The sequence below is a fragment of the Lepus europaeus genome, chromosome 4, assembly GCF_033115175.1.
Source record: "Lepus europaeus isolate LE1 chromosome 4, mLepTim1.pri, whole genome shotgun sequence".
Classification (NCBI taxonomy): Eukaryota; Metazoa; Chordata; class Mammalia; order Lagomorpha; family Leporidae; genus Lepus; species Lepus europaeus.
The window spans coordinates 107,393,885-107,417,199 of NC_084830.1; the positions used below are offsets into that span (position 1 = coordinate 107,393,885).

At 53.9% G+C, this 23,315-nt stretch overlaps 1 pseudogene; it reads right to left on the bottom strand.

Moving 5' to 3' along the window:
* Positions 1-23,315, bottom strand: part of LOC133758752 (myeloid differentiation primary response protein MyD88-like) — a 71,860-nt pseudogene that overhangs the window by 32,512 nt on the left and 16,033 nt on the right.

The following is a 23,315-nucleotide window of genomic DNA, read 5'->3' on the forward strand; positions in this document are numbered from 1 at the left end:
CCCTCAATGGGAAAAGCATTTGGGGAGCAGGAAGGGACTTGAAGGCCAGGCACTGCACAGGCGATTTGACTTCAGAGAACCTTGAAGAGGCCCGGCCTGGTCTGTGGCTGGGACTCCTCCCCTAGGGTTCCCTCACTGTCAGCCTTTCCTGGACTCGGGCCACCCCCCTCCCATGAACCTCACAGAAGGCCTGATGTGTGCTCAGTGAATCCGGGTCAGAAAGCAGCCGAGCAGCGACTCAGGAGCCAAGTAGATGAAAATCTGGACAAGAGAACAAAGCCAACCTGTTGGCCAAGGAAACTCAATCTGATTCTGCCCCGGAGCCCCCGAGGCCGCGAGCAGCCCCATGACCAAGAAGAAAGGGTGCTCTCATGGGCCCAGCCCTGCCTGCCAGCGAAATAGGCCCCACCAGGGTCCTGTCCCCTGTGCAGGCAGCCCACAGGGTCTTCTGACCCCTCACCCAGCCTGAGGGTGCGTACAGGGAAGGAACCCCTTCCTCGGGTCTCAGAGGAGTCAGGATGTGGGAGAGGGACGTGAGGGTTGGCTGCAGCCAACGAGTGCCTTCAAGGTCGAGGCTCTGTAGATAAAGAAGCCAGCGCGTGTTTGTCCTGGAAATTGGCTCTCAGCAGATTAAATTTAGGAGTAACTGGGGCAGACACGTGGGGAAGCATGTTTCCTTAATGAGCCTGCCTTGATTTAACTGCTCCATCATTTACTGGGCCAAAAAATCTGGAGGTGACTGCAAAAGTCACGAGGATTAAGACAGTGACGGATGGTACCTCGACAAGCCTGGCTCGGCCGACATCAATTCCCTGCCCCTGCCCTTGTCTGCCTGACGGGATGAGGGGAGGCTGCCGCCGCCGCCAGGCATGGCTCCGTGTGGGCCATCAGCTGCTTTGCTCAGCTTTGCTTTGCCATTTGTCGTCCTGAAGGGGACGAGTTGATTGGCCTCGCACCCTCACCCTCCAGTCTCCTGCATTCCCTCCCCTCCACTCCTCTCCAGCCATGCATGCACGCATTCACTTGTTCGGCAAAGTGTCCACCAGCAACCAGTATACGCCATGCGCTTGTGATAAACCCCAGGAAACACAGCGTTGAAGAAGTTCAATGTCAATGTTGCCTTGTGAATGGGGTTCAAGGTGGAGGCAAAACAGGAAGAGCCCTGGATGGTGGAATTATACTCTAAGACCCCGGCATGGTGGAAATGGACGCCCATCCAACTGTGTAACACCAAGAGTGAGCCCTAATGCCCATCACTCTGGACTTTGCCATAGAGATGCATCAACATGAGTTCAGCTGGTGCAACAAATGTACCAGGGTGATCCTGACTGATGGGGAAACTGGGAGAGTCGGGGAGGGGGCCTACAGTTGGTCCCCGCTTTCTGATGGGCCTACTGAGGGTTTCTGGACTTTGCGATGGTGTGAAAATGATAGGCATTCGGTGGACTCTTTGGCTTTTTCCAGTCCTCCCTGGTGATGCTGGCCAGCCCCACAGTCACCCAGGAGGCCACAGGGCACTGAGTCTCTGAGCCAGGATGCACAGGAGGGCAGGTGCAGTCAGTGTGTTTCCAGCTCACGATGAGTTTGTTGGGACATAACCCCATCCTAACTCAAGGAGCATCTACATGGGAATCTGTATTTTCTGATAAGTTTTCCCGTAAGTCTAAAACCATAAAGTCTGTTTTTTAAAAATGAAGATAACTGTCAGAGACCATCATAGGGAGCCTGGTTGGTAGCGGGGGTTTGCAGACATGTATGTTGAAGTTGTAGTGTCAATGGCCCCCATGTAGCCCTGGTTGCAGCATCTGCCTGCAGGTCTCATTCTTTCACAGGGACCCAACTGTCTAGTGAGTGCCTGTTACATGCAACTCATCACCAGGCACGGCCCACCTGTTGTGTGTGTGATGAGGGGGTTCACTCTTCGAAGAGGTGCACAGGTGGGAAAGAGGAGCATGGGGGCTGTATATAGAGAGTTCCAAACAGAGCAGCCAGCATAATAATAAATTTCACATTTTACAAACCAAAAATGAAAACCATTCATTTGGTAATATATGTTGTGGGAAAACTGGACAAAATGTCCTTGGCTTGTGGATGCACTTGAACTATGAGGGTACTTCAAAAAGTTCATGAGAAACTAGATTAAAAGATAAGGCTGCCCTGGTGTAGAAATAATGAAATCATCACATACAAAAGGCCTTCAAAGGGTTCATGGAAAATGCATATTATAAAAAAAAAAAACCAACTATGTATGGATCCCAGAACTTTTTGCACCAAAGTAAACTTGACGTACAATTCCATTTTTCTATGAACTTGTTGAAGCCCCCTCATGGGTGAGTGGACCCTTGTTTGTGTTTGGCCGAAGGAGACGCAGGTTAGAGAAATCAGAGAAATATTGGCCTGTGCCATGGGAGTGTATTTCATAAGGTGAACAAGACAATGCGGCTCCACATTCCAGAATTATCAGCTCTGACTCCGCAAGCTAAAGCCACATGCCTGTCACATAGCTAATAAGTTGTGTGGGTAGAATTTGAACCCCAACTAGACACACAAGTGCAGGAGCCACCCCTGCTGATAGTGTCATGTAAAGGTCTCCAGTGGGCACCAGCGCCGTTCCTTGGGAAACCAGAACTCATGAGCAGAGGGTCAGCTGGTCACTGGGTCACCCTCTGCTTTCCTGGCATGTGTGGGAGAGAGGCCTGCAGTGAACTGAGGCCCAAGTCCTTCCTGGGATTAAGGAGATATTGACAGAATGGGGAACAGAAGAAGAGGGGAAAGAGAATGCTTTATCTATGTTGTCTAACTCTTAACATGTTTCAGGTATCTTTTTCTCTTACCTATGTGAGAGACAGAGAGGCAGAGTTCCTATCTACCACTTCACTCCGCAGATGGCCTCAACAGCGGGGGCTATGCCAGGCCAGAGCTGGGAGCTGGGAACTTAATCCAGGTTTCCCACATAATGGCAGGGACCCAATTACTGGAGCCATCACCGGCTGCTTCCCAGTGTGGGCATTAGCAGGAACCTGGAGTCAGAAGTGGAGCCAGGACTCAGACCCAGGCACTCTGCCCAAGTGACACAGGGCTGTCTTGGCTGCTAGGCTAAACTCTCACTTCTATTTTCAATATCTGTTTTCCAAAAGAAGCTCATTAAATATGGGTAGGTGATTTCAATTGCATGTCTTGCTGCCTTCCAGTGTAGGCTGACTATAGTAGGGCTTGGGGTCTAATGACACGGAAAAGTCCTGGTGCCTCCACTTCTAGCAGGTGGCCTCGGGCCAGCTGGCTGCTGTCTCTGAGCCTCAGCTCTCTCATCTTTGAAATGGGAACACTGCCTGTCTGGCAGTTTGCCAGGAAGCTCTTATCTGACGCGACTCCTGCAGCAATGTTATTGCTTCCTCACTGGTGTTACTGAGACTGTTGGGTGGGTGCTGTTTTCTTCGGATGCCAGCAGTTTTTGCTTCTAAAAGAGATCAAGCGTCTCTGGGTAAAGCCCTCCCACGCACGCTCCATTTCCCACCTAGTGTTTCCATAAGGACTGGCAAGTCAGTTGTCCATGGGCCCTGTGCTATCCATCAGGTGGGAGACTTGGCAAATCTGAATAAAGGCAGTGGGTTTCAGTTACCCAGGATTACAAAGGAGGGCCTGGCCATGTCCTACGCCCTGGGCCCAGCCGCCCCAGCGACCCACGCAATCGGAGACTCTCATGTGAGACATTACCGTAACGTCCGTTCCAAAAATGATGACACAGTCTCAGGCAATAGAATGGCGTTTGGTGGCTGTGGCTGGCGCTCATCAGCAGCGAGGACGAGACGAGCTGATCAAATCAGTACACAAGCCCGGCAGCTGGGCCTGGAGATCACCCAGGTGGCAGCATAGCCCGGCTGTGGGATGGCTTCACTCAATGGATCCTGAGGGCAGCACCCATGGGCAGCCATGGCCAGGGGCCCTGGGTGGAGCAGAGGCTGCGTCAGCAAAGAGCAAACAGACCGGGAGGGAGGGGCAGGGAGGTGGACACCTGCGCCTGGTCTCTGGCTGTGTACGCCGGGGTGGGGGAGGGAGCCACACGTCTCCCATCCTTTCCGGAGAATGTGAGCTCTGGACGCTGCTTGTGGTTCAAGCTTCCATTTTGTCACATGCTGTGTGTTCTTGAGCCGGATACTCAAAGTCTCTGAGCGTCCTCCTGCCTAAGATGGAGAGGGTGTTTGCACCTAAGGCTGTGGCAAGGCTTCGGGGAAGTTCAGGAATCAAGTTCATCACATACAGCGTGACGCTGCGAGTGTCCCAGAAACAGAGGCCGCTGTTCCTATTGCCGTGGTCCACCCATCGTCACCTGCAGTGAAAGATGAGGGCTGTTGCCTTCAAAGAGGAAATGGGGCCATGGAGAAGTCACCAGACAACGACGTGACTCCATGGTGAGTGCCCGTCAGAGAGGAGAGGAGTAGGGGGGATAGCCGGCAGTTGGGGCACCCCAGCCCCAGAAATCCAGCCAGTGCCCCCGGAGGAGGTAACACCGTGAGTGTTGTGATTGGTTACCCCCCTTAGAATGGGTAGAAGTGACCGAGTGGGAACCACCTTGTCATTGCCCTGTCCCTTCTGTCTGAGCCCCTCCCTACTCCCACCAAGGGACCCTGACTGGGACCGTGCTCCTTGGAGGTGCTGTGTGGTCCCCGAGTGGCTCGGTGGGAGGCAGCTCCCACCCAGCGCGGGCTTCTCAATTCTCAGCCAGCCAGGGAATGCTCGAGGGAGGGGTGGGTAGGTGCCATGAGCCCTGGGGGCCCCGTCTCAGGGACACCTATCTCCATGGCGTCCCTGCACCCACCGGCTCCAGCCCAGCGGCTGTACCCCTCACCCCCAGAATAGAGGTAAAGCCCACAGGAGGCGGTGACAGCCCCGCGCCGCCCCTGCTGCAGCCCAGCACTGCCCTTTGCAACCAAGAAACAGAGTCTTAGAGACCCGAAGTAAAACCATCATCATCCCGCCGTCCTCGGGCAGCCTGGCTCCAAACGCCAGCTCTGCCTCTCGCGTGCTGAAGCCTCGGACAGCTCGCATCACCTCTCTGAGCTTTGGTGGCTTCACCTGTAGTCAAAGCTGTAGAAAACTGACCTACAGGGGTTATCCTGAGAATCAAATGCAATGACGCAAGCAAACGCCCTGACACTCTGCCTGCTTGGACCGGACAAATGACTGGATGGAGGAAGCAGAAAGTTTGCACTGCGTGGAGAACTAGACATACAGTCTAGACACCTGGATTCTAGACCCAGCCCAGAACTGACTGCACAAGCGCACTTCAAAGTAGTCGTGGAAAACTGGAATTAAAAGATCAGTTTATTTTTTTGTAAAAAATTTTGAATCCTAGCCATGGTTTTGTTCATAACATGCATTTTCCATGCACTAACTCTTTGAAGACCTCTCATATATATGATTTTAAAAATTCTTTTGGCACAAAAGTCAATAACACCTTTGAATGCCTTTTTCCATGAACCTGTAGAAGTGCCCTTGTATAATAACCTTGGACAGGTTGTTGGCTGCACCGAGCGTCAGCAGCCCCACCTGTCAGCAAAGAGACTGGATCTGGATGACGACAGAGCTTGTTTGCAGGGTTAGCTGGTAAGCTGTTATTCAGGGCGTGAGATCAGCAAAGGGCACTTCTGCGAACCTTCGGTCTACCTGAAGCACAAGCTACACTGCAATTTCTCCAGCGTTTGGCAGCGTAGCCAACCCTGTGGCTGGCACAGGGGCAGGGCCAGTGAGAAAGCAACGTTTCCGTCACAGCAGACAGCGTGAGGAAAACCCACGGCCCTGCCATCTTCTTCTTCTTTTCTTTTTTAAAGATTTATTTATTTATTTGAAAGGCAGAGTTATAGAGAGGTGGAGGCAGAGAGAGAGAGAGAGAACGAAAGAGAAAGAGAGAGAGAGAGTTGTCCCAACTGGTTCACTCACCGAATGGCCAAAATGACCAGAGCTGGGTTAATTTGAAGTCAGGAGCTGGGAGCTTCTTCCCGGTCCACCACGTGGGTGCAGGGGCCCAAGGACTACAGTGCCGGCATCCCATATGGGTGCCGGTTCGAGTCCCGGCTTCTCCACTTCTGATCCAGCTCTCTGCTGTGGTCTGGGAAAGCAATAGAGGATGGCCCAAGTTCTTGGGCTCCTGTACCCAAGTGGGAGACCCAGAGGATGCTCCTGGCTCCTGGCTTTGGATCAGCACAGCTCTGGCCGTTGCAGCCATTTGGGGAGTGAACCAGAGGTTGGAAGACCTCTCTCTCTCTCTCTCTCTCTCTCTTTCTCTCTCTGCCTCTGCCTCTTTGTAACTCTGCCTTTCAAATAAATAAATAAATCATAAATAAATAAATAAGTAAATAAAAGAAATAGGCTGAGAGCAGAGGTTCTGAACCCCAGCAGGACATAAAAAAAATCACCTGGGGAGATTTGGCAAATCCAGTGCTCGGCACAGGCCAGCTCCTGCAGACGCCCGGGGAGCGGCCCCCAGTGACTGTCAGTGAAAGCTCTCCCTGATGCCCCGTGGGTCCCCAGCCTTGAGAGCCAGTGACTAGAACCAAAAGGACAAGCCTTAGGGTCAGACTGGCCTGGGACAAAATCTTAGCCCCGGGCAAGTCACCTAACCCATCCAGCTCGTGGTCTTATGTATAAAGGGGGTGAGGGGGGCAGTGGGCCTAGACCCTCACCAGGACACCACAAGGATTCGGCAAGACAGCAGATAGTCGCAGGGCCTCCTATTTACAAGAGAGCGTTTAATAAAGGCAACTTCCGCCTCGGATGGGCAGGCTCCATCACTGCCCTGTGTATGTATTTGAATGTGCTCATTGGTCTCAGCCCACCTTGTTGTAGGAAAATTGCTAGGACGGCCCGGTGTCGCTGCCTCCCCAACGTTAAGTTGTTCCGAGCAGCGCCTTCCAGGAGCCCACGTGACTCGGGTCTTCAGTGTTGGCAGAGGGTCGTCCCTGGGAGCCCATAGGAGGAGCAGGGCCTGATCTTCGAGGGCAGCTCTGTCTCGCCATCGTGGAAGGGGCCTGTCCCCAATGACCATTTGCCTCGTCTTGGGAGCCGCTGCTTCGCACCCTGCAAGTCTCCCCTTGTGACCCCAGAGATAGCTGCAGCTCCTAACCCACAGGGCCAGGTGCAGAGAGCTGGCAGAATGTTCCAGAAAGGAGCTCAATTCCAGGCTCCCCTCTGCTGGAGCTGTGTGGTTTCAAGCAGCTCCTACCGCCTCCCTGAGCTTCGGTCTCCCCATCTATGAAGTGGGGGTGGCCAGGACTGCCTCCCTGCTTCACCTACTTGCAAGGTAGGGAGTCGTGGAAGGCCCTGTATTGGTTTCCTGTAGCTGCTGTAGCAAATCACACATACCAGGTCACTTACAACAACAGCAACAACAACAACAAATATTCTCACAGTTGTAGAAGCTGGAAGTCCAAAATCAGAGTGCGCCAGCCTTGCTCCCTACAGAGACCACAGGCAGTGTGGGCTAGCCTGTGCTCCCCATGGAGGCCTCAGGCAGTGTGGGCCGGCCTGTGCTCCCTATGCAGGCCTCAGGCAGTGTGGGTCGGCCTGTGCTCCCCATGGAGGCTGCTGGTAGTTGGGCTAGCCTGTGCTCCCCATGGAGTCTGAGGGAGTGTGGGCTAGCCTGTGCTCCCTATGCAGGCCACAGGGCAGAACCCTTCCTTCCTCCCAGTCCCTGGGGCCAGGGCACTCCTTTCTTGTGGCTGCAGCTCCTCCGGCCTCTGCCTCCAGTCGTCACGGGCTCCTCTCCTGCATGCTTTCTCCTCTCTGTGCCTCCAGTAAGGACACGATGATGACACTGGCCTTGGGGTCCTCCCAGGAAACCCAAAATCGCCTCATCTCAAAGTCTTAATCCATTCGCTATTTCTGTAGCTGAATGCCACAGGCCAGGTCCCTAACAAAGAGCAGAGGTTTGTTGGGCTCACGGGGGGCTAAGGACTGCAAGCACATGGTGTTCCCATCTAGGAGGGGCTCTTGCTCCATCATAACACGGTGGGAGGCATCCAGGGAGGGCCAGGGCAAGATCCATAGCTAAGTCTGGAGAGAAGTCTCATTCGCAGGTTCCGGGAACGGGGACATCAGCACGTCATCCAGAGGTCCTGTGCAGCACGTGACGGGCATTTCACAAATCTTGTCACTGTGCCTTGAGCTACGCGGTATTGCAAGGGGCCGCCAGATTCCATGGTGCATGCCCGTCTGTGGCTTGGGAGGGGTGGCTTACAGAATAAAAGCCCACAATCGTTGAGCACCTGCTGTGTGCCTGGCCACGTGCTGAGTGCTTCACACATTTGATCTTCACAGCAACACTCTAACCCATGCTGCTCTGTCCCCTTCCTCAATGGGGTGACACACCTTGGCCAAGGTCACCCTGACAGTAAGGGATGGAGCTGGGATTTGAACCCAAGCAGGCTCTTACTTGGCGGGTCATGGTCATGGCCACTGTTACCTGCTGCCTTTCCCAGATAAGCACAGGCCTGAGGCTGGGAGGAAAGGCCAGAACGAATGGCCACAAGTGACAGAAGCCTCTGTATAATTATAGCAATAGTAACTCCAATAACCATAGCCAATGGTGATTCTGTTATTATGGCACATGTTACTGCAATAATGAATACATCCTACGGCCAGTCACTGTGCTGAGTTACTTTAAAAAAATGATTACTTATTTATTGGAAAGGCAGAGCAACAGAGGCAGAGATACAGAGAGAAAGAGATCTCCCATATACTACCGGATCACTCCCTAAATGGCCACAAGAGCCAGGTCTGGGCCGGGCTGAAGCCAGGAGCCCAGAACTCCATCCTGGTCTCCTACATGAGTAGCAGGAGCCCAGGACCGTGGGCCATCTGCTACCTCCTTAGGTGCATTAGCGGGAAGCTGGATTGGAAGTGGAGCAGCCAGATTTGAACAGACACTCTGAGGGGGGATGCCAGCCTCACAAGCTACAGCTTAACTTGCTGCCCCGCAGTGGCAGCCCCTGTGCTAAGTCCTTTCAATGCACTGGCTCATCTAACCTCACAAGCACCCTGTGAAAGCGATACTGCAAGCAAGCTGAGTACTTCTTATCCAAAAGGTTTGGTATTAGAAATGCATCTGTCAGGCTTTGCCAAGACTGGGATATTTGCATATGCATAATGAGTTCTCTTGGGGGTGGGAACCGAGTCTAAAGATGAAGCACGGTTACGTTTCCCAGATACCTTCCACATGGAGGCGGAAGGTAATTTTATACGATGTTTCTGGTGCACCTGTATTTTGACTACGGCCCATCACATGTTATCAGGGACAGTGTCAGGTTGATGCTCAAAAGGCTTTGGATTGTAGAGCATTTCCAAGTTCGGATTTTCAGCCTAGGCTTGCTCCGCCTGCACAGTATCCCTATTTGTAGGCTTACAAAGAATACAAGAATGAAACGTGACAAGAGATGAAAGCCGAGCAATCAGAAGGGAAGGAGAGCGAGTCACAAAGCTGGAGAGAATTATGAGGAGGAAACGTGGTTCAGAACATCCGGGCTCTCAGTCTGGGCCCTGTCCCCCGCCTCGGGCAGGACTCCGGCCTCTGCTGTGTGCATCCCAGGCCAAGGGACCTCCAAGCTGGCCGCAGCTGAGCGCAACACCTCCCTCCTCCAGGCTGGCCAAGCATGACAACCGCACCCAGCAGGCACCCAGGCCAGAAAGCCCGGCTCCTCCTCCTCCTTGCCACAGTCCTGTGTGGCCAGGAGCACCCTTGCTGATCTTAACTCCTACTCAGTCCTCAAGCCACGCCCACCTCCCCTGTCCCACACAGCGCCCAGTTCAGGCCTCCACCACTTTGCTTTCCTCCCTCATTAAATCCATCCTCTTCCCAAAGGCTAACGCAAAGTAAGCAAAACTGAATTCCAGCCACGTCATCCCCCAACTCGTGGCCCATCCAGGTCAAGTGCAAGCTCCGTAATTGTATGTACAGAAGATGCTGTTATCACTGGCGGCTCCCTCCCTTTCTGACTCCACTTCCTACCCCTCCCTCCATCACCCACCCAGCTTCCCTAACACCGGCTTGGTTGTAGCCTCCACCTACAACTTGCTATCTGTACCTCAGGGCCTTTGCACTTTCAAGTCTCCATTCCAGAGTGCCATTTCTGCCTCCCTGGTCTCTCTGCTCCACTTGCCACACTGCACACTGCCTGAGGGCAGTCTTGCTCAGCTAAAGCCTGGCTCAGAGTAGGAGAACAACAAACACCTCTGATCTGACGAAGTGAATCTGGTGCTGTGGCTCAGCAGGTTAAAGCCCCGGCCTGAAGTGCCAGCATCCTATATGGGCACTGGTTTGAAACCCGGCTGCTCCACTTCCAATCCAGCTCTCTGCTATGGCCTGGGAAAGCAGTAGAAGATGGCCCAAATGCTTGGGCCCCTGCACCCACATGGGAGACCCAGAAGAAGCTTCTGGCTCCTGGCTTCAGATCGGCGCAGCTCCGGCTGTTGTGGCCATTTAGGGAGTAAACCAGTGGATGGAAGACCTCTCTCTCTGTCTCTCCTCTCTGTGTAACTCTGACTTTAAAATGAATAAATAAATCTTTAAAAAAAAAAAAAAAAGAAGTGAATGGACAATTTGGAGAGGGTCCGAGGTTGAACTCAGCAGGTGGCGTGTCTTCTCTTGGGTTATTTGTCCAGAGGCTGTCAGGGTGGAAGGGTTCAGCCTGAGGTTAGAGACCCAGGCCCCGAAGATGCTTCCCAATGAGCTTGGCTGGGCTTACACAGCACTTTCTTTTTTTCAGGGTTTCAAATTATTGTCAATATTTCAACATTGGGCGATTTCATGAAAGCTTAAGTTCAGGCTTCTCTTGACAATAAGGGCCTGGTCCCCACATGATGAGGATGGCTCGAGCTGAGTAGCAGCTGGTCCTGCAGCCAGGACACCTGCTATCTGGTCCCCACCGGCCTGCCCAGCACCCTCTGCCCATCTCTGTCACGTGCCCTGCCCCTCTGGCGTTTGCATCTGCAGGTGTCAGAACACACCACTTGCATCTGTGAAACCTCCCATGGAATGAGCCCTCATTGGGACTCGGAGGTGCGGCCTGCAGGAGGCTCTGCAGTGCACTGATGCGTGCTTTTCTTAGCAAAAAGAGAAATGAGATCGCTTAGAAGAGCCACAGCACCCAGGAGACTTTCAGAAGCACAAGTTGTGCAGAATCAGCTCAGGTGCCCTGGTAACGAGGACAGAGGGCTGGGGCCTCGGGGCACTGCTTCTCCTGGGGCATCCTTTAAGATGTAGATTTTGGGGCCAGCACACCTGCAATGCAGGCATTCTACGTGGGCACCAGTTCGAGTCCAGGCCGTTCCACTTCCAATCCAGCTCCCTGCAAAAGCACCTCGGAAAGCAGTGGAAGATGGTGGGAGACCAGAAGGAGCTCCTGGCTCCTGGCTTCAGCCTGGCCTTGCCCTGGCCGTTGTGGCCACTGGGGAGTGATCCGAAGAATGAAAGACCTCTAACAGCCCCCCTTTGTGTAGCTCTGCCTTTCTTCTTCTTTCTTTTTTTTAAAAAAAGATTTATTTATTTCCACCAAGAGAGAAGGAGAGGCGGGGGGGGGGGGGGAGGTCTTCCAACCACTGGTTCACTCCCCAGTTGGCCGCAATGACTGGAGCTGCACTGATCCGAAGCCAGGAGCCAGGAGCTTCTTCCGGGTCTCCTAAGTGGGTGCAGGGGCCCAAGCATTTGGGCCATCTTCCACTGCTTTCCCAGGCCATAGCAGAGAGCTGGATTGGAAGTGGAACAGCTGGGACTTGAACCGGCACTCATATGGGATGCTGGCACTGTAGGCAGTGGCTTTACCCGTTATGCCACAGCGCTGGCCCCAGCTCTGCCTTTCAAATAAATAAATACACACATACAGAAATAGGTGTAGATTTGGAGGCAATGGGGCCAGTGCAGGGCCTGAGACTCTGCATTTCTGCAGATTCCCAGGTGAGCTTTCAGCTTCAGAGAGCCCCGGACACACGTTCCACAGCAAAGCTCAGTGACAGCTCCCAGAGAGGCTCAAGGGCCCTAAATGCCCAAGTCAGCAGCCCCCGAGGTGGTGCCACCACTCACGGCACCCCAGCCCCGCCGGGATGGACTATCTTCTGGTCCATTCAGGTGACCTTGACCCCTGCCCCTTGCCTGGTGTTAGCACCAGGACCCAAGATGCCCTTGGCTTGGAAAACACCTGCTTCATTTGGGTTCTGGAAGGGAAATGCCGTAGGAAGAGTGGGGGAGGGGGAGGAGAGCGTGGGACAAGGACACAGCGGTGGTAGCTGGGCTCAGCCATTTACGCTTTGCGGCTGTCTTGCCTGTGACCCTGTAGTCCCTAGTAGATTGCCTCACGCGGTCCCAGATGGAGGAAGCTCCCAGAGGGACCAGGAGATCCGGGCTCAAATCAAAGCCCAAGGCGCCAGCCTGTGGTTGGGAGCAGCCTTCCCGCTCCAGCCCTGGGTCCCTGCTGCTGTTTCCAGGTGGCAGGAGGGGCAACCAGAGGAAGCAGAAAGAAACCAGTGGCCCACGCAGAGCGAGCGGATCCCCCAGGCTTTGCAGAGAGGACTCATCACCCCCACCTGTCTAGCTGTGGTGACACCAAGGCCTCAGGGCACAGACTTGGGGGGGGAGGGGCAGGTAGCTGGTGCTACAGGTGCAGAGAGAGGCCTCCGCAGAGCCCCTCCTGGAGAGCCAACCCCTCCATGGTAGCTTCCAGCAGTGGGCACTATCAGGCCACCTGCTCTGGGCTTTCATTATTGTCCTTGGCTTTTTCAGCCTAGGTATACAGAAATAGCTCCAGACAGAATGTCCTTTATCAGCTCTCAGGAAACAGGGAGAAAAGTCTTCTCTTCGCCAGCATCCAAAAGAGGAGGTTCCCCCTTCTGGGACACAACCCTCTCTTTCTCGCTCTGCCCTGGGTGGAACACTACGTTACTGTTCCCGACGCCCACCGGGAGGGCCCCAGGCTCCGAGGAGGCCGCAGCCGGCTGCAGGAGGACGTCAGCTGCTCATGGCCGGTCCGCTGCCAGCCAGAGCCCAGCCTTCCTTTCCTAGAGAAGGAGACGCAACACAACCTGCTGGGGAACCTGGAAATAATTAACCACAGCAGGAACAGAATCCAGAGGTTTGAAACCAGAAGTTGCAAGTTTGCTGGAGGAGAGAGAGAGAGAGAGAGAGAGAGAGAGAGAGAGGTCTATTTGAAATGTTTGACCCTGAACCAGGATCCCCACCCAAAAGCATTGTTAAAATGCCAGTGGATCCAGGGCCCTGAGAATCTGCATTCCTAACCAACCCATGTGGTGCTGGTACTGCTGGTGCCTGGACCACATGGTAAGAAGCAAGACATGAATGAGAGCCCTGGGGGTAGGGACAAGTCCTGACCCGAGATTGCCTTAGGCTAAGAAGGAGGGGAGCAAAGACAGACTCTGCCCGCTATAAATTCAGTACACCCCACCCCCCGCCACTTAGCAGCTGGATGGCCCTGGCCAATCCAAGCCTCGATTTCCCCATCTGTAAAATGGAGGTAAAGTCTACCATTTAGGGTTGTTGTCAGAATAAGCGAGAACACACACATACAAAGATGCCTCATCAGTTTTACAGAAAAATAGATTTTAAAAATAAGTGTATTTCAGCTGGTGCCGCGGCTCACTTGGCTAATCCTCCGCCTTCGGCGCTGGCACCCCAGGTTCTAGTCCCAGTTGGGGCACTGGGTTCTGTCCCGGTTGCTCCTCTTCCAGTCCAGCTCTCTGCTGTGGCCCGGGAGTGCAGTGGAGGATGGCCCAAGTCCTTGGGCCCTGCACCCGCCTGGGAGACCAGAAGGAAGCTCCTGGCTCCTGGCTTCGGATTGGTGCAGCGCGCCGGCCGCAGCACGCCGGCAGTAGCGGACATTTGGGGTTGAACCAATGGAAAAAGGAAGACCTTTCTCTCTGCTTTCTCTCTCTCACTGCCTAACTCTGCCTGTCAAAAAAAAAAAAAGTTTATTTCAATGTAAAAAAAAATAATAATAACAAAACAAAAAACCCTGAACTCCATGCACAGGTTTTTTTCAAGGTACTTTTCATAGTTCACAGTTTTCCCATGAACTTTGGTTAAAAAGATGTATTTATTTCTTTGAAAGTTAATGGTACACAGAGAGAGGGAAAGACAGAGAGCCAAAGCCAGGAGCCAGAAACTTCTTCCGGGTCTCCCATGTGGTTGCAGGTGTCCAAGCACTTGGGCCATTTTCTACTGCTCTCCCAGGCCATAGCAGAGAGTATCGGAAGTGGAGCAGCCAGTACTCGAACCAGCACCCATATGGGATGCTGGTACTGCAGGTGGCAGCTTTACCTGCTATGCCACAGTGCCGGCCCCTGCAATATGGTTTTAAACAAAACGAGTCTTCCACCTAGCGGCGCCGGCACACCAGGTTCTAGTCCCGGTCGGGGCACCGGATTCTATGCCGGTTGCCCCTCTTCCAGACCAGCTCTCTGCTGTGGCCCGGCAGTGCAGTGAAGGATGGCCCAAGTGCTTGGGCCCTGCACCCCATGGGAGACCAGGAGAAGCACCTGGCTCCTGGCTTCAGATCAGCGTGGTGCACCGGCCGCAGCATGCCGGCCGCGGCAGCCATTGGAGGGTGAACCAACGGCAAAAAAGGAAGACCTTTCTCTCTGTCTCTCTCTCTCACTGTCCACTCTGCCTGTCAAAAATAAATAAATAAATATATAAAAAGATAAAAAAAAAAAACCGAGTCTTATCACAAGGAGGATCATGAGGAACGTCCCGGGGTCCTCAGACCTGGTCAGGTGAGACATGGGGTGGCTGCGTTACAGGTAGGCTGATTCCTGCCCGGCACTAACACCTGCTGATACTGTAAGGTTTGGCTTCTCCACAATAGTACCATAATTTCGGTCGCTTTTACACCAAATGGAGCATTCCTGAGCCCATCCTGACTGACGTTAGAGAAGCTTTACCGGGTCCCGTCATAGGGGACTCTCCGGCTACCGTAATCCAGTCCTGGTCAGGGCCGAGCTACTCAGCCAGTAGCTAGCTGTGAACCACTCACCCTGGCTGGAAGGATATCAGTGTCATCCACTGTCCAAATCCATGACAAAGAAGAAAGCCCATGTCCAGTGTGATGGGATTTCAGGACATGCACTGTAGGGGCTGGAACAAAGATTTCAGGGAATGGTTGGGGAACCTGAGTGGGTGGCCAGGGCTGCTGGTACAGTTTCAGGGCACTGACTACTGCCCCCTAGAGGCACTTGGATGGCACGCTTTGATAACAATTGTGGCTTCTACCCTGCCTTCCCCTGGCAAGCAGGAGCCCTGGCCCTGGAGGACCCCGTGTTGACACAGCCCCAAGAATCTGCTAATCAATGCAGAACCAAACAAGCATCAGTGCCATGCAGGAGGCCGTGTTGCTTTGTGTCTCAGTTCTGGTTTCTGTTGTGACTGAGCACCATGGCCTGGGTAATTTACAAAGAACTAAGGCTTGTTTGGCTCCTGGTTCCAGGGCCTGGGAAGCCCAGGATCACAGCCCCGGCATCTGCTGAGGGCCTCCAGCTGCATCACAGCACAGCAGAGGGCACAGCATGAGGAGACAGAGCAGGGGCATCAGCGGGGGGGTCTCTTCCTCTTCTTAGGAAGCCACTAACCCCATCATTGGCCCCACCCTTACCACCTCATCCAATCCTAATGACCTCCCAGATGCCACCCACAAATCCTACCCGCATACAAGTATAGGGATCGGTTTCCAACACATGAACTGGGGGACTCACTCAAGCCCCAGCACCTCGTGTAACAGAATGGAGAAAGGCCAGAGAGGACAGCACTACTCTGCAGTGGTGCAAGGCTCCTTTAAGATTTTGCTATGGGGCTGGGGCTGTGGCGTAGCGGGTAAAGCCACTGCCTGTGGTGCCGCATCCCATATGGGTGCCGGTTCCAGTCCCGGCTGTTCCTCTTCTGATCCAGCTCTCTGCTATGGCCTGGGAAAGCAGTGGAAGATGGCCCAAGTCCTTGGGCCCCTGCACCTATGTGAGAGATCCAGAAAAAGCTCCTGGCTCCTGACTTTGGATCAGCTCAGCCCTAGCCATTGTAGACATTTGAGAGTGAACCAGTGATATCAAGACCTTTCTCTCTGTATCTGTCTCTCTCTCTTTCTCTGGAACTCTGTCTCTCAAATAAACAAAATCTAAAGGAAGGAAGGAAGGAAGGAAGGAAGGAAGGAAGGAAGGAAGGAAGGAAACAGCAATACTCAATTTTCCGACCTTTCCCTGCTTAGTCCCTGCTCAGAGCAACAGTTTCTGGAAGGAAACTGAGACTATCTATGGCTCAAGTTTGGGGACTGGCATTGTGGTGCGGCAGGTTGAGCTGCTGCCTGCAGTGCCAGCATCCATATGAGTGTTGGTTCGAGTCCCGGCTGCTCCACTTCTGATCTGGCTCCCTGTTAATGCACCTTGGAAGATCCCTGCCATCCACGTGGGAGACCCAGATGGAATGTCAGGCTCCCAGCTTTGGCCTGGCCCAGCACCAGCTGTTGAGGCTCTTTGGGGAGTGAGCCAATGGATGGAAGATTTCTCTCTGTGTCTCTCTGTATCTCTTGTAATTCTGCCTTTCAGATAAATAAATCAACCTTTAAAAAGGTGGGGGGGGGGGGGCTGCTGGCACTGCAGCGTGGTGAGTAAAGCCGCTGCTTGCAGTGCTGGCATCCCATATGGGCGCTGGTTCAAGACCCGGCTGCTCCACTTCAGATCCAGCTCTCTGCCACGGCCTGGGAAAGCTGTAGAAGATGGTCCGAGTCCCTGGGCCCCTGCACCTGCATGAGAGACCCGAAAGAAGCTCCTGGCTCCTGGCTTTGGATCAGCCCAGCTCCAGCCATTGCAACCAACTGGGGAGTGAACCATCGGATGGAAGATAACTCTCTCTCTCCCTCTCTCTCTGCCTCTGCCTCTCTGTAACTCTGCCTTTCAAATAAATAAATAAAAGTTTTTAAAAAGAAAAGAAAAAAAAAGAGACTCAGGTTTTGGCTTCGATTCCTTTCATTTTGCCTTTCTCATCCGGGTAGTCTTCCCTTTGCACGGGGTAGAACAAACCTTCACCCGGTTTCAAAACCACAGTTGCTGATGCGTGGAAAACCCCAAAGTCGCAGCCAACCTTTTGGCTTGCGCGTTCCCGCTCCAGGCAGCTGATCGCCTTAGAAAACAAGGCAGGTGATGCGGTAAGTGTTGAGAACAACCCATCTCCACTGGGAACCCAAAGCAAGCAGGAGTGGGCGTAGAAGAGAATCGAAGCTGTTCGTTCTTAGCGGCGCCCTTCTCTGGATCTAATGCAGCCAATTTAAGTCTACGACAGTTCAGTCCAGGCAGCCACACAATAATGGGCTCTGTGTGTATCTCTTCTCTCCGGGCACGCGGGTGCTCCCTTCCGGCTTTGTAGAAGGTCCGCACACCGGGCGCCGGTCCCGCAGAGCGTCCTGCGCCGAGACCTGCGCAGTGCCCCGAACGAACCCCAGCCCACCGCGGCCACAGCGGCCAGGCTAGGTGCAGCCGCTTGCGAAGCAGCTTTAGACTCCAGGAAGACTGGAGAGCAGGAATCCTCGCTCCGCCAGTTCCTAACTTTGAGAGGCAGAGCAAGCTACTTACGTCTCCGTTTCTTCATCCGAAAAAAGGAAAATAATTTCAGATCCGCTCGATTGTGCCAGATTCGTGACTCATGGTGCTGGGCCTCGGTCCTTCACGTGCTGGCGGATCTGAAACCTGAACCTGGCCTCCACTCAAGGGAGCCTTCCACCCCCCCAACCCTTCCACTCCTCGCCGGGCTGCCGTCAGCGCTGCCCCCCGCCCTGCCATTCCTTCTGTTTCGGCTCTTATCGTAGGAGCTGTACAAGCCAGCTTGGCACGCCTACAGCTAAAACACCTGGGAAGAGTTCTTGGGAAGAAAGAGGGGTTATTTCAGCTGACGGTCTAGAGATTCCCAGTTCAAGGTCAGGCGCCTCGTTCGTCTGGTGTCTGATGAAGGCAGGATCCCAGATCCAGAGATGCAGTAGGCGTGCTTGGCTTACAGAGTCATCTCTCTCCCAAGAACTGTCTTCCCCTGGCAAGGCCCCCAGGGACCCGAACACATCCCCCCAGGCCACTCCCAGGCTCCACCTTTCACCCACTGACGATCACGTACAACACCTGCATAGGCTTGGGGCACCGAGTCCTCTTCAAGGGGACTTCCAAGAGTCCATGGGGAAAAAAAAGGATACATTCCATTTTCCCACAAAGGATGTGCTTTCATAGAGTGTTACAAAATTACCCCTTTGGTCCCCACACAGACAGGTTATATTTGATCCAAAGGGTATTTAAAAAGGGACAACAGAAAAGTACACAAAATCCCAAAAACAAGGCTTCCTCTTAAAAATCATGAGGCGCCGCAATACCAGACAGTTGTTCCAGCGTAGTGACTGTCGGCTGAGACCGCCCAATGGCCCCGTCCCTGTAGAGAACACACCTGCTCTCCATTTTCACAGTCCCCACCGCTCCCTAATGTCCCTGCAGGTGATAGCAACTGCAACCCCACTAGACCACTGGCTTTCTTGGAAGGCAAGGTGTGCTTCATTCAGTTGCCTTGGCACACTATAGGTGTTCGCTAGTGTTCATTGTGTGTGTGTGTGTGTGTGTGGGCGTGCGCACACGCACGTGAGAGAGAGACAAAGCCTGCTGAACATTCGGGATTAAATGGCATTGCAGTATAGACTTACAGTCCACCCACACCCTTCCCAGCCCTCACTCTCCAAACTCTATATTTAATCGCATGTGCACAACCAGAGCCGCCCAGCCGCTTCGTGCCGGAGATCCTTGCTACACGTCAGAAGGGCGGTAGCTTGGCCCGGCAGCCAGTGCAGCCAGTGCGAGCCTATTAATAGCCCTGGCTGCCTCGGGAGCCCTTCCTGGGCAGCTGCATTGTTCTCCAGGGCGGAGAGGCAGCGGCACCTGCTAGGTGAGACCACCCCTCTGCTCCGCCAGCCCTCCCCTGCTCCTTGCCTCCCCCCGCCCACTGTCTGCCCCATCAGGACGAATCAGGGCAGTGAAGATGGGAAACAAGAGCCCTGGCCCCGGGTGAAAGTGCTTTGCCGGGGTCCCCAGAGAGGATCTTGTGCGGCGAGCGGCGCCAGAGGTCACGGTCACCTTGGCCCGGAGCTGGCCTGTTTACTGAAGTGAAATGAAGATATATCAGTCAGATGTCAGGGGAATGTGAATGGCCAGTGCTTGCTCAGAGCTCGGGCCTGGGCCTGGCTGGACTGGGGGACGCTTCCCTCCCAGCTCCGCGGCACACAAGGTCCCCATGGCTTAGCGTCTGCTATAAGGGGTCACCAGGCAAATGTCAGGCCCTGATTGCTCCTCTTGGCCTGGTTTCGCGGCTCGGGGCTGCCTCCCTCCACTTCCCTCATCCCTCTTTTCTTCTATGCAGCTGGAGGAAGGGTGAGCATTTGTTAAATGGTCCCCCTCCCCCAACCCTTGTATCTCTGGCAGGAAAGTGAACCTGTACCCTGTGACCCGCACCTGATGGCACCGTGCAAGCCAGCATCCTCCTCCTCCAGTCATAGCTGGGCAAGTGGGGTGTTGGCCACAGGGCGTCACGTAGGAGGATGGATGCGGCTGGATCCTGCAGCAGAAGGGGACAGGAAACAGCCGTGACCTTGTTTATCACAGCGTGATGGATAACACGCCCGCACAGCATCTGAAACCGGAACCTCAGTGCAGCCAGGCCCAGGGGGAGTCTGCCTGTTAGGGCTGTCCCCGGGGAGTGGCTCCTTTGCACTCCTGCTGCTGCTTTTCCAACATGGGGGCCAAATCCCAGGAGCGAGACAATCAAGGCCATATATCCATGGGAAGAGTTGCAAAGAATGACACAGCTACTGGGAGGGGAGGAACTTGTGACCCAAACTTGCAGTGTAGACCATCGTCTCTTTGCACCTCACATTCCTTGGTTCTCTTCATTTCTCATAGCTAAGTGAATAGTCTCGAACATGAATCATCTGGGTGCAGTTCTATTTCCCAAAAAGACCCAGCAGAGATTCCGTATAGTAATAACTCCATCTCCACGCACCACACAGGTCTATTGTGGTTGGTCCTGTGTTCCACAAGTGAAATGGTGAGCACAGAGCCTTCTCCATGGTCATCTTGCTAGCAGCCGGATTTGCAGAGTCAGGCTTCTATCCGCTGCCTCCCAAACTACCACAGAATACTCCGCACCTCCACCAAAGGCCTTCCTCTCCAGCCATTCCCCTCTCCCCCTCCCCCTCCCCGTCCCTGCTCTGGCCACACTGGCTTCCTCACTGTTCCAAGGACACGCCGAGCTGGCTTCCTGCACTTGCTGTTCCCTTCTACCTGAGATGTTCTTCTTTCTGATCTCTGCACAGCTGACTCCTTCTCATCAGATCTCGCCTTGAAAGTCACCTCCTCAAGAGAGCCCTCCAGTCTTTCTCATTCACATCACTCAATCGCACTTTTCCCCAGAGCACCTGTCACTCCCCAATACCTCTCTGCTCATTTAGCCCTGTCCCCTTCCTCCCCTTACGAGGACATAGGCTGTGGACCCCCAGATAGAGCCTACCAAGCCTGGCTCCATCTCCAAGCAGCTCCCTGGCCATAGCTGCAGCCGCAGTGCCTGTCTGCTCCCTGAACAAGTGCTGACATTTTATTCACAGCGGCTTTGGAAATCGGATGTCAGCCCCAAGCCCCGTGACTCAGCCGACACCACATGAGAAAGCTGGGTTGAGAACACAGGGCCCAGTAGGCTTCAGGGAGATAGTGCCCCAGGGAACCTGGCTGAGCACCACGCCAAGGGCCAGCCTGCTCCCAGGAAGCCGACTCCCACCTGAGCCAGGCCAGCTCTTGCCCTGTCACGCACCTGGGCAGTGTCCCAGCTGGTGGAGGCAGGTGTGGCCCCACTAGGGGTGATGACACCGAGAACGCTGGGGCAGAGGGGGGGATGAGATCTGATTTCTCTCTTTTGCACAGAGACGTGCCCCCTCCTCCCTGCCCACCCTGGGAGGGGCTGCGCCCGGAGGCCGTGCTTCTGTGCCAGGCATTCAAAGCCCAGGGGCGCTGCTGCTTGCGTCAGCAGTTCCTGCAAAGTGCAATGGAGTTCTCTGCCTTTGAGATCTAATTGCCTGCCCGTGGCCCTGAATTCCAACTCCAAAGGCAATGGTAAAAAGAAGTGGGGGTGGAGACTTGGGTGGGGGGGGGGATGCATTTTCATAGAACCAGCAGAGATGAGCCAGTTTCAGCTTTGGACACTGTGCTTTTTTGGGGGGGAGGGGTGGGAGGACCAATTTCAAAAACAACACCAGTCCAAGAATAGCCTGTCCAAGAGAGAAAGGTCCGCAAAGGCAGCTTCTGTCCATGATGAGAAAATGGAAATTGCAGGCAGAGGCCGAAAACTCATTCTGCCAGGATCTCCAACGATCTCCAGAATAATCGTGCCTGTCTCTCGAATCACGAGGTGCACAGTGACAGCCCCAGGTTTTCCTAGGAGGGTCAGATGGGTGCATTTTTTTTTAATTGGCCTCATTTCCAAGCAATGTGCTTGCCCTGATCCCAGCCCTGTGCCCCAGCAGCAACGCCTCGTATCTCCTCGTCTCTTGCAAGCAAATGCAGCTTCTCCACCAGGAACCAGCAACCCAGCTCCCTCTCTTGCAAACGGGCTTCTTATCAGAGGACTGATCCACTGTGGGTGAACTTGCATTTCTCTTGCATAAGAGAGCAATTTCCCAAAGAAGGGGGAAAAAAGGAGGAGGAAATCAAACTGCTGGCTGCTCCTTGTTCCCATATTAACATCTCCAGCCTCCGCTCCTGAAGATAATGGGAAAGAAGTGGCTTTACATCACAGGACGGATATCAGTCCTGCAGGCGCCTCTAAGAGGCAGAGGGTTTCCTCGCATTTGTTTTATTTGGATGGAAATCACAAGAGGGAACAAATTCTTGGACAATTTTAAGGGCTCCTCCAGGCAAAATGATAATTTTCTGATGATATCTCCAAGCAGGGTTAAAAGTCAACCATGATTAGCAAATTAGAAATCTCTGCCATTATAGCTAAATATAAATTAGCATTATAGCTAAATATAAATTAACCGGTGTTATGGTGCAGTAGGTTAAGCATTCCATATGGATGCCAGTTCAAGTCCTGGCTGCTCCATTTCCAGTCCAACTCCCTGCTAATGTGCCTGGGAAAGCAGCAGAAGATGGCCCAAGTCTCTGGGCCCCTGCCATCCATGTGAGAGGCCCAGAAGAAGTTCTTGACTCCTGGCTTCTACCTGGCCCCAGCCATTGTGGCCATCTGGGCAGTGAACCAGCAGATGGAAGACCTCTCTGTCTGTAACTCTGACTTCCAAATAAATAAATGTTTATTAAAAGGGAGCATGGCACTGACACTCTAGGAAGTGGAACACAGGTTCCATTTATGTGGCACACAGGTGCCACATAAGAATGGAATCGCCTGGTTTTACAAAAGAAGCTAGAAGTCTATAGATGTTGAGCTGAAGTTGCTTGATATTTAAATTATGGAAACCAGCATGCTGTCTCCCAAGCAGCTGCAGAAAGGCTGTGAGCACCGGGCAGCCCTGCTTCCTGGCCACCCCCACTTCCATCAGGACACACCCACTCCAGGCTTCTTCCTCAGCTGTCTCCAGGGCCTTCTGGAACCCAAAGAAGGTGCTGGCCACTGGGCCAGTTTCTGGGGCTCCTCTAAGCCTTGCATATTCCTGGGCTGTGGGCATCAGGAAATTGGGATCAGCGTGTTTCACCGGCAGCTCAGCCCTACCACTGGACACTAGGGCCTTGCAGCGGGCAGAGGCCAAAGCCAGCTGGTCACTTTCCAGGGAAGAAGCCAAACAGCACACCCATCATCCCAGGAACACTGCCAAAGCCTCCCACCCCCTTGCTCCTCACCAGGGTGCACAGTGATGGAGACACCAGGGATTCAGTCCCTTTAACGCCCCTTCCCCTCCAGGCTCTGCTGTGCCTCTGAGCACCACAGCACCCTCCACCCGTTCGCTCTACAGAGACAGAGTGCAGGCTCAGTCTGTGCAGGCAACTTGAGGAGGGCTGGAGGCTGAACCTGCCCTCACCCCTTGGAGCTCCTCCAAACTCCAAGCAAGTGATGCTGGGCATCAGTGTGTCCGGAAGGAAAAGGACAGCGTGTGATGGAGCCAGGTGCTCGTGTGTGGAGGGAGCTGAGCCCTAGGGAGCGGTTTTCAACCCAGAGCCCCGTGATGGGATGTGCAGAGAAGAAAGAAGGCCCCGGTGGCTGTTCCCTGAGGACAGACGGGGCGGTGGGTGCTCCCTGCTGGGTGGCTGCT